At 38.9% G+C, this 11,105-nt stretch overlaps 1 long non-coding RNA gene across 1 annotated transcript; it reads left to right on the top strand.

Moving 5' to 3' along the window:
- Nucleotides 1–1,707: 1,707 nt before the first annotated feature.
- Nucleotides 1,708–5,085, top strand: LOC308654578. Its single transcript, XR_014023293.1, has 3 exons — nt 1,708–1,824; nt 2,291–2,413; nt 5,043–5,085. It is a non-coding gene; the product is annotated as an uncharacterized lncRNA (long non-coding RNA).
- The last annotated feature ends 6,020 nt before the right edge of the window (nt 5,086–11,105 follow it).

The following is an 11,105-nucleotide window of genomic DNA, read 5'->3' as shown; positions in this document are numbered from 1 at the left end:
CTGAGGAGATGTATAGCATGGGGACCCTCATGGTCATGTCTCTAGGGACACCTGTGATTCCCTTTTCCTCAGAGCAGCCTCAGAGAGATGGCTCAGAAACTTCTGGCAGCTCTGGCAGCCGGTGAGGAGATGGTGGGAAGCATGAGGAGCAAACCCTGTCCTGGACCTGAGAGCTGAGGGCAGCCTTGGCTGTCAGCCCCACTCTGTCCTTCACAATTTCATCCTGGCTCCCTGTGCAGCAGTGACCCTTCCTTAGGCTGTGACCCTCATCATCTTAACATAGTGACCCAGGGTGGTTTCTAGGGAACCTGGCAGGGAGGAAGGAGGAATGTACAGCTTAAGGGAAGGGGACCCCAGTCCACTTCCTTGTTTTCCTTAGTGTTTAAATGGTTTGCTTTTTCTTGCAGTGTTAAAATAGTAGAAAAAAATATTGAAAAGTACATATGTTAACAACCCACTATGTTATTTTAAAAAAAAAATTAATTTTTATTTTTGAGTACTGAGGATTGAACTTAGTACTTATCTTTTTTTTTTTTTTTGTTGTTGTTGTTGTTGCATGTGACCACTGAGCCATATCTCCAGCCCTATTTTGTATTATAGAGACAGGGTTTTACTGAGGTGCTTCATGCCTTGCTTTTGCTGAGGCTGGTTTTGAAGTTGAGATCCTTCTGCCTCAGCCTTTTGAGCTGTTTAAGTTTAAATATATTACTTCTAACCAAGCCAGAATTTATTAAAAATACATCTCATGTTTTTTGTGGAATCAAACTCATGAACCACATTTTTCTTTTTCTTTAATCTCTGCTTAGTTTTTTTTCAATATTTTTTAGTTGTAGAAGGGCACAATATATTTATTTTATTTATTTCTTTTTATGTGGTGGTGAGGATCAAAACCAGTGCCTCACACATCTAGGCAAGCGCTCTACCACTGAGCTACCACAGCCACACGTTTTTCTTTTGGTGGAGAGTTTAATTAGCAAGAAGCCACCCCTCCAGGACCCTCTTGCTAAGGCCTTCCCCTCCAGACCCTGCCTCTCCTCTAGACCCCACCTATATTCTATGGCCCTGCTTGTCCTCCTGATCCACCCTTCCCCCTCCTTCCTACCCTGCCTCTCCTCTAGGTCCTACTCATGTTCCAGGGCCTGTCCCTTCCTCAGGTCCCACCCCTCTGTGAAGCCCTGCCCCCTTGTGACTCATTCTCCCCCTCCTTCAGACCCTGTCTCTCCTCCAGATCTTTCCCTTCTTCCTGTCCTGCCCCTCCTCCAGACCTCACCCCTCCTCTTTTAAATTTTTTTTTTGTTGCACATGGACACAATGTCTTTATTTTGTTTATTTATTTGTATGTGGTGCTTAGGTTTGAACCCAGTGCCTCACACATGCTAGGCAAGTGCTCTACCACTGAGCCATAACCCCAGCCCAACCCTCCTCTTTAAGACCCTGCCTCTTCTCCAGACCCCACTTATCTTCCAGCCCCCCCTCCTGACCTTCCATCCCCCTCCTCCAGACTCTGCCCCTGTTAGTCTAGCATGAGCAGCTCCCTGGCTGCTGTGCTAATTGGCAATATATTCATAATGGTGCACAAATAACATCTGTTGTATAAACACTGACATCCTGCATTGGATGAATTATCTTGACTATTATCAAAATTTGACATAGCATAAAATAAATTTAGAAAACTCACCTTTCTCTCTCTTTTATTCTCTATAGATCATGAACATTTGAAATAAAATCAGAATTTGTTAAAGGGCAGATGACAGCCAGCCTTGAGCCCTGATGATCCCAGGATCCCATCCAGTGGGAGAACTCTAAGTATCAGTCCAAGCTTTTGTATGCTAATTGATTCATTATTTTTTTTCTTATTTTAGAGTTATTTTGCTATGTAATTCCCCATGGCCTTCAGTTCTGTGTAATAGGTTTTTCCTATTCAATTTTTAATTAATATTCTTTCAATTTTCTAAAGAATTTTTAAAATATTTTTTTAGTTGTCAGTGGATCTTTTTATTTTATTTATTTATTTTGTTTATTTATATGTGGTGCTGAGGATTGAACCCAGGGCCTAACACATTCCAGGCAAATGCTCTGCCTTTGTGCCGCAACTCTAGTCCTTTATAGGATTTTTAATTCTGTGAACTTCTATTTTTTTATTCATTTTCTATTTGATTACACCAATAAGGAATATTTAAAAAATTTAGTTTACTTTGTTTTTGATTGAGATAATTGTTTTGTTTGAGAGAATTGTCTTGTTTGGAAATGCTCATAATCAAATGATTTTAATTAATTTCCATTTATTAAGACATGTTTGAGACTGGGTGTGCAGCTCAGTGGCAGAGCACTTGCCTGGCATGTGAGAGGCCATGGAGTCCATCCCAGCACCACACACTCAGAAGATGTCTTTGACAGGACTCAAGCATGAGAGGTATAGTTTCAAAAGATCATGTATCGGGGCTGGGGTTGTGACTCAGCAGTAGGGCACTCGACTAGCACGTGCGAGGCCATGGGTTTGATCCTTGGCACCACATAAAAATAAGTAAATAAAACAAAGGTATTGTGTTGAACTACAACTAAAAGTAAAGAAAAAATTTTAAAAAAGATCATGTATTTACACATATACACATATACCAAAGTGCCTCTTCCAAATTCATATGAAATTATTCTAAGAAAATTTCAAATCAGTTTTAAAAGAGAAGAGGGATGATGATATTTTTAATGTTAACCATTGATATTTCATGATATTTAAAACCACTATAGATGAAATCTCCTGAGATGCAAATCATTACAAAATGTAAGAGACAAGTCAGTAGCTGCTTTTTTGCAATTCAGATACATTTACTCAAAATAAGCTTTTAAAAAACATATTTTCTTCTTTTCAAATTTAGAAAGCATTTTCATATGTCCTATTAAAGTTCTATATTCATCAGAAAGTTCTCTTATTCCTTGCATACAAAGGGATGGGCCTTCTAATGAACATGATACTTTATGTTGTCAGGAATTCTTGTGGGAGAACTCTTTAAGTGTTTTGCCTCTGTTCAAAGTATCATTTAAAATGTATCAATTTGCTTTTGATTTCAGAAATTTGTCTTTCTTTTGAAATTATGTATTTATTAGTATATAGGGTTATTCATGTAGGAAATGCCATGATTACATTTTATCCTAATGTTGGTGCCCCTATGTGCTTATAAGGTGGCTTTCAGAATGCAGTTTAGTATCTCTCTCATATTTGTTGGATTCATTAGAAAAGTACATGCACTTTTGATCATATTTAAATGGTTGCATTTGAATTATTAGAAGAGAAATCAGACATGTTAGTATTGTGAGCTGAACAAAGTGCAGGTTTACTTTCATCATTTTGAGGAGGCTGACATAATGGCTTCTGCCTTGTTCTGTACCTGCCATAGTTGTCAGATGTCTCACCTGGAGAATTTTTTTTTTTGGCACTGGGGATTAAACCCAGGTCCTTGCTTGTGCTATGCAAGCCCTGAACTACATATGTCCCCAGTCTTTGTTACAATTTCATTTTGAGACAGGGTCTAGCTGAATTGCTAATGTCAGCCTCAAATTTGTGATCCTTCTGCTTTACCCTCCCAAATAGCCAAGATGACAGGCATGAGTCAAAGTGCCTGGCTTGTCCTGGAGTATTTTGATATCAGTATCATATGTTTCCAATGTGTTAATAATTTCCTAAGCTAGATTATGTTCATTTTTCTTATCAACAGTCAATAAAGCCTTTTTGTTGTTTTTTGATGGTATGCTTAATGTGAATATGGTTTATGATGTGACACCACTGTTTATGGTGATCTAGCTATGCAATTCACTGTAAGGAGAGTATTTTGATTCTGAGAGTCTCAAGTGTTTTAGGTCCAACATGTTTCCTTAAGAGGAGTGATTATTCATTTTCTATTTGATTATAAAAAGAAGACACAAATTCTTTTTTTTTTTTTTTTTGTGGTTCTGGGGGTTGGTCCTAGGGCTTCCTGCATGCTAGGAAATCTTTCTACATCCCCAGCCCCATAGATCCTTTAGTTGTCATTAGCTTCATGATGAGCTAGTAACAATAAAATTACTTAGAAGTTCAACTAGATTTAGACTCATACAAGAGTGTGGGCATCCATAGCTCCTTGTGATTTCTAAAAGGTAGAGTGTTTTCTCACAGCACAGCAGCATCTAATATAATTTCTGGACCAAGCTGACACCTCTGCTTCTCTTGGCTCACCACTTCCTGCAGAGTTCTTGGAGGAGATGACTATTTCTTTGACTATTTGTCCCAGTCACAAATATTTGATTATATTGCTGCTAAAAAGGTATGCATAGAAATAAAATAGAGACAAAGATTCTTTGGGATAAATGATTCAGACACAGTGAGTCAATTTGCATTAGGACTTTTTTTTTTTTATATAAAGTCAGTCTTTGAGGAAACTTAAACCAGGAGTTGAAATAGAATCTCTAAAATGTCATTTTTTTTCTCCTCTATTGATCAAGTTTTAAGAAGGCAAACCTAGAACCTAGTGACAGCATAAAAATATAAAAAGTTTACTTATGTTATTACTTCAACATGAAATATGTAAAAGAAGCGCATACTTTCAATTTTATATTAATTTGAACTATTTGATTTTTGTGTTATGAATGTTCATAATAAAATACAGAACTAGCTAAGAGTGTCAATTACCAGTAATTAACTGTATGAATAATTAAACAAGTAAGTGTTTATTTAGAGGCAGGTTCTCACAGAGTTACTTAAGGCCTCACTAAGTTGCTGAGGCTGGCTTTGAACTCGAAATCCTCCTGCCTCAGCCTCCCAGGATGCTGAGATTACAGGCATGTGCCACCATGCCAGGATTAGTTTTATCTTTATACAGAGATTGAAAAGAAAGTGTAGAGATTTCCCAGGTAGCCTCAATCTGGTTTCTTCCCTTGTTATGACTTAGGTGAGCTGTCTCTAAAGTGTTAACATCTTAGACCATTTGTCATGAAGAAAAAATAATGGTATGTTAACATTAACTGAAGTCACATATCCTTTGGATTCTCAGTTCTGTGTCTTCCTGTTCTAGGATCCCATCTAGGAGCCAACATGACATCCAGTCATCATGTCTCCATAGACGTCTCTTGGGGTGACAGTTTCTATGACCTTGAGAGGATTGAGGATGACTTGTCAGGTATTTTTATAATTTTTTTTTTTGGAATTTTCCTTTTTTCATATTTAAACTGGGGCTGTGGGTCTGGGGGAGGCAGGTAACAGAGGTGAAGAGCTGCTCTGTCATCTCTTGTCCTTATTGTCATATTAGTATTGACTGTGCTCACCTGGCTGAGGCAGTGCCTTTCAGATTTCCTTGTGTTTCTCATATTTAGCCTGGGGCTATTGGACTGGGGGAAGCTGGTCACTGAGATGAAAAGCAGCTCTATCATCTCCTGCCCTCAAGGCGAAATGGTAGTATTTTTTTTTTTTAGAGAGAGTGAGAGACAGAGAGAGAGAGAGAGAGAGAGAGAGAGAGAGAGAGAGAGAGAATTTTTTAATCTTTATTTTTTAGTTTTTGGCGGGCACAACATCTCTGTTTGTATGTGGTGCTGAGAATCGAACCTGGGCCGCACACATGCCAGGCGAGCGTGCTACCACTTGAGCCACATCCCCAGCCCCTGAAATGGTAGTATTGATTGTGCTCACCTGCTTGAGGAAGGGACTTTCAGGTTTCTTACTATGAAGTTACTCTTTTTTTGCATGTCCACATTGTCTGTTCTTCTGGAGGAAGTTGTAGAGCCCACGCTTAGGGATCAGAGAGTTAGCTCTACCTCCTTGATGACTGTGTCTCTCTCAATTATATGGAATTCTTCTGCACAAGAGGTTTCTACTCAGCCTCATTTGTTTGTGTATTCAGTCATTTATATATATCAGTCATCTGGATAGTTTGATTAAGCTGTTTTTTGTTCTCCCCCCCTTTTTAAATACTACTTTGTGGCTCAATTCATCCCTACTTTAACCATTGGGAATTCTTTCCATTGGAGATCTTTCCATTATCTCCTGTTGTCCCTTAACATATTTTCTGGTTTTGTCCCAAAGTTTTTTCTTTCTGATATTTAAATTACCCTGACTTATATATTTACTGTGTTACTCTTAGTATCAGCCATTTCTTCAAAGAGTCATGGCTCCTTTGATTGGAGAGTGATATTAAAATCTTTCATCTGGCAGGGGCTGGGGTTGTGGCTCAGTGGCAGTGTACTCATCTGGCATGTGTGAGGCACTGGGTTCGATCCTCAGCACCACATAAAAATAAACAAATAAAATAAAGGTCTTTAAACAGTGTATAAAAAAAATTTTATCTTGCATCTTGATCCAAACAACTGACAATGCAAAGAAGTTTATGTGTATTCTAATCTTTTCATACCCCCTAGTTATAACTATGTTTATGTGGAACCATCTGTGAATGTATTAAGCAAAATGTGAGTTTATACTGATCTGCAGTCAATGGATTCTGACCCATTATGACATAGATCCCTCTGCCTTCATCCCTTGTTTATCATAACTTCTCACCCCATCAGTGGGAAATCTAGCTCCCAGTTTCTGCCATATAATTAATTCATTGTTCCATTATGAGCAATGAATTCATTATTGCTCCAGATTATGGGCTGTGACATAATAAGAAATACACATTCAGCCTCTGCACCCAGTTCCTGGTGCAGCACTCCTAAAATCTTTATATTTGCTGAGTGACAGAGGTGTTAGGAGCATTTTTTTTGTCCTAATATTGATTCTTTTACCTTGGTTATTTGCACAGAGCTCCTAAATCCTGCAGAATCTCCTGGGGGCCTAGGAGGGGCTTGTGCTTTAATAAGGACTTTTGGTGGGCTCTAGGGAAGCTTCAGGATGGAGGATGGTCATGAGAAAAACCACAGGAAGGGTGGTGCACCACAACTCCATGTAGATGGAGACTCCTGTGCTGGGAGGCACCTGGGCCTCATCCTGCACAACTCTTCCTCTGTAATTTTGTCTTTTCTAGAATGTCATAAAAGGTAAACCATACAGCATGTAGCCTCTTCAGCCTGGCTTATTTCACTTAGTGTACCAGGTAGAATTTATCTATTTCTCTGTGTAGGGTGGTAGTTCATTCCTTTATATTCTGTGTTGGTTATGCATTCAGGTATCAGAGGACATTCTTTTTTTTTTTTTTTTTTTGAATTTTAATATTTATTTTTTAGTTTTCAGCGGACACAACATCTTTGTATGTGGTGCTGAGGATTGAACCCGGGCCGCATGTATGCCAGGCGAGCACGCTACCACTTGAGCCACATCCCCAGCCCTGGGAGGACATTCTTATTTGTGATCTGATCAGCATCATAGAGCTGCTATTCATAATTATATGCTAGTTTTGTTTTGACATACTTTTTCAAAGAATTTCTCTAAAAGAAGGTGATTTATAGGGACACTGTTGGGTTATAGATTGGACTTTTTTGCTTTGGGAAGAACTGGCACATCATCTTCCAAAATGGCCATGCCACATGTTCTCCTAGTAATGCCTGAGACTGCTGGTATCTCACATCCTGCAGCTGTTGGTGCACTGCTGTTTCTTAGAGATCAGCAGTTCTAATAGCTGTGCCATACTACCTCACTATTGTTTTAATTTATGATTCCCTGATGATATGGGATGCTGAGCATCATTTTGTATAACTGTGTGCCATCTTTTACAGAGTAGGAAAAAAGTGTGTGTGTGTGTGTGTGTGTTTGTGTATGCATGTGTGCATATGTGAGTTGTGTGTGTGTGGTGCTGGGGATTGTACCACAGGGCTCACATAAACTAGGCAAGTGCTCTACCACTGAGCTAATCCCATCCTTTAAAAAATTTCCTAGGCTGGGCTCAAGTTTGCAATCTTCTTGCCTCAACCTTTTCAGTAATTGGGGTTGTTGGCATGCAACAGTGCACTTCGTAAAAAATTGAACTTTATAAAGTCCATGTTATTGGTATTTTTTTTTTCAGTCAATTGGTATTTGGTATTGTGAGTTAAAACTCATCAGCAAGGACTGGTGAAGTAGCTCAGTATTAGAAAGTTTGTACAGCATGTGTGAGGCCCTACATTCAAAACCCCCCAAAACAAATATACACTACCATTACTAAATCTAAGATTACATAGATTTTCTTATTTCTTTCCAGATTTTTTTTTTTTTAGTTTTATCACATTTTAGTTGTGGACTATTATGAGTTAATTTTTGTAGGAGTTTCTGTTTTTGTCTACATTCATTTCACTTAATAAGGTTTGAATAATTTGTTCAATCACCATTTCTTTTTTTTTAAACAGAGAGTGAGAGAGGAGAGAGAGAGGAGAGAGAGAGAGAGAATTTTTAATATTTATTTATTTTTTTTAGTTCTCGGCGGACACAACATCTTTGTTGGTATGTGGTGCTGAGGATCGAACCCGGGCCGCACGCATGCCAGGCGAGCGCACTACAGCTTGAGCCACATCCCCAGCCCTCAATCACCATTTCTTAAAAAACAAGGATACTGGGTTTCATTTTAGTTTGAATTTCCAAAATCATGGCCTTGAGTAATCTAGATACAGTACTGAATTTCATCCATTTCTCAGGAATGTCATGGGGTACCCATACATCACTGAATTGAAGCATTCTGTGCTGGGTCCTAATGACCACCAGAGGGTATGTGCCACTTTCATGGATATGGCAGTGTCATAATACTGTTACGGTGGAGTGATAATGCTAACATGTTGTCTGTGTGCAGCCTATAATGCTAATGTATTATCCATAGTAGCCTTTGATGCTATTGTGACCATATGTGGCCTCTAACACAAATATAGTGTCCATAGAGTAGCCTTGAACACTAATATAACAGCTTCCATATTAATATAATGTCCACATCATGGCCTCTAATACTAAAATAATATTCATAACATGACATCAAAAACTAATATAATAGCTACCCTGTGGTCTCTAATCCAAATATAATATACATACTATAACATCTAAAGCAAAATAGTATCTCCCTGTGATCTTTAATACTGATATGATATCCATAGTGTAGCACCTAAGGCTAATATAATAGCTGCCCTGTGTCCTTTCATGTTTTTATGGTATCCATAGCTATTATGGTTTAGATATGAGTTATCCTTTAAAAAACTCATGTGAGTCAATGAGATAAAATTTAAATGTGTAATGACTGGATCCTGAGAGCATTAACCTACATCAGTGCACCAACTTAATGACAGCATTAACCTAATTATCCACTGATAGGGATTAACTGGGTGGTAACTGGACAAGGTGGGTAAATGGTGGCATTCCCTTGAGGTTAATATTTTGTCCCTGGGGAGAAGAGCGCTCATGCCCCTCCTCCCTCTCCTTCTTGTTTGACAGCTTTTCTTCTCTACAGTTTTGGCAATGATGTTCTGCTTCAATTTGGACCAAGAGCTCAGAGGTAGAGTGCTTGCCTAGCATGTGTGAGGCACTGGGCTCAATTCTCAGCACTGCATATAAATAAATAAAAGTCCATTGATCACTAAATTTTTTTTTTTAAATGAGCAATTGAATTGTGTGTCTTTGGAGTGAGACCTCTGAAACCACGAGCAGCAAATAAGCTTTTCCTTTTTAAATTTTTTCTTGTCAGATCTTTTGGTCACAGTGGTGAAAAAGCTGACTAAATCAGTGAGTGGGATTTTGCTATGAATAATCTATACGATTCAGTAGTCTTTAGAGATGGTTTGTTGGGGGAGAAAGTTTGAAATATATAGAGATAAAGCTGGGAAATGTTTAGTAAGTTGCAGGTGGAGCTTAATGAGGGATTCTGGTGGGTTCTCAGAAGTCTAAAATGCCAATAGGATTGTAAAAAACAAAGAATGGAGTTGTAAGGTTTCAGAGGAAGAGGACTGTATTGAAATATGACTAGAGGGCATTCATATTACACTCTTGCTAGGAAGTTGTCTACATTTTGCCTGTGTCCTGAGACATTCTATGAGGTTGAATTAAAAGGTGATGAACTAATTAATCTGGCAAAGGAAATTTCAAGGCAACACAGCATTCAGGTAGTGAGATGGATATTGCTGGTGACCTTTAGTCAAATTTACTGTGGATCAGATCAGAAAGCAGAGCAGAAAGATTTTAACAATTTCCAGTTTGCCCAGAAAAATGTAAAACTGGGATGAAGGAAGTTGTTATTGTTCAGGACATTACCACCACTGCAGAGATGCTAAATTACTTTACCCATAGACAATATAAAAGATGGCTTGTGGGCATCTTAGGAATTGAAAAGATCTCACCTATCTCTGGCTCAAGGTTATAAAAGTAAAAATTCTTTGAGACCATTTGTGCACCTGCTTGAACAAGAGGGTTGGGAAGTTGTTTCACCATGCCAGGCACTTGGAGGATACTACAGCCATAGTCATAGAAATCTTGCCTACTGGTTGAGATGGTAAAAGAACTTGGCATCAACCACATGGTGCTTTTTCTATTATCTTCTTTTTTTTGATTGGGGTACATTGGAGTTAGGGAGTTATGGAGGCTTTCACTGAGATTTCAAGGGAAAACCTGGGAGGCCAGGAAAATGGTTAGTTGCTGTGGGTAGCCTCTGAGAGTGTGATGTATGAAGTGAGAAGGCAGCTGGAACTGTACTGGAGATCCCCAAGATTAAGAGATTCCAGTACCATGGAGAGTCTGCCAAGGAAAGCTGTGGGAATCAAACAGATGTATAAGCTGAGAGAGTCTTGTGGGTTGCAACCAGCAAAGCCATAGGGCAGAGCTGCACAAGCCCTTTTGGAGAGAACATCACCATGCCATGTGCCTCAGATGCTGGTTGTGGAACTATAGGTTTTGTGTGCCCAATTGAGTGTTAGTGTTTGTTTGGTCCCACTGATACCAGTCTTGGAGATCAAGAACAGGTCCTTATTTCCCTGATGTTGAAGATTAAACACCCATGAAATGCTTAGGTAAGCATAGAAACCAAGTTTTATTTAAGAAAGAAATGAAGATAGACTTCTCCAAAGAGAAGGGAGCTCAGAGTTGAATGTCTGTGGGGATGGGTGTGTCTTGCTCTTTTATATACCCCAGACCCCCCACATATGTGCCTAAGGGCAGGAAGAAGCAGGAATGTGACATATCCGGTCCCCCCAGGCTAGGCAGTGTT

Source organism: Spermophilus citellus (assembly GCF_964194105.1).
Source record: "Spermophilus citellus genome assembly, chromosome: 8".
NCBI classification, from domain to species: domain Eukaryota; kingdom Metazoa; phylum Chordata; class Mammalia; order Rodentia; family Sciuridae; genus Spermophilus; species Spermophilus citellus.
This window is presented reverse-complemented; position numbering and strand designations above follow the sequence as displayed.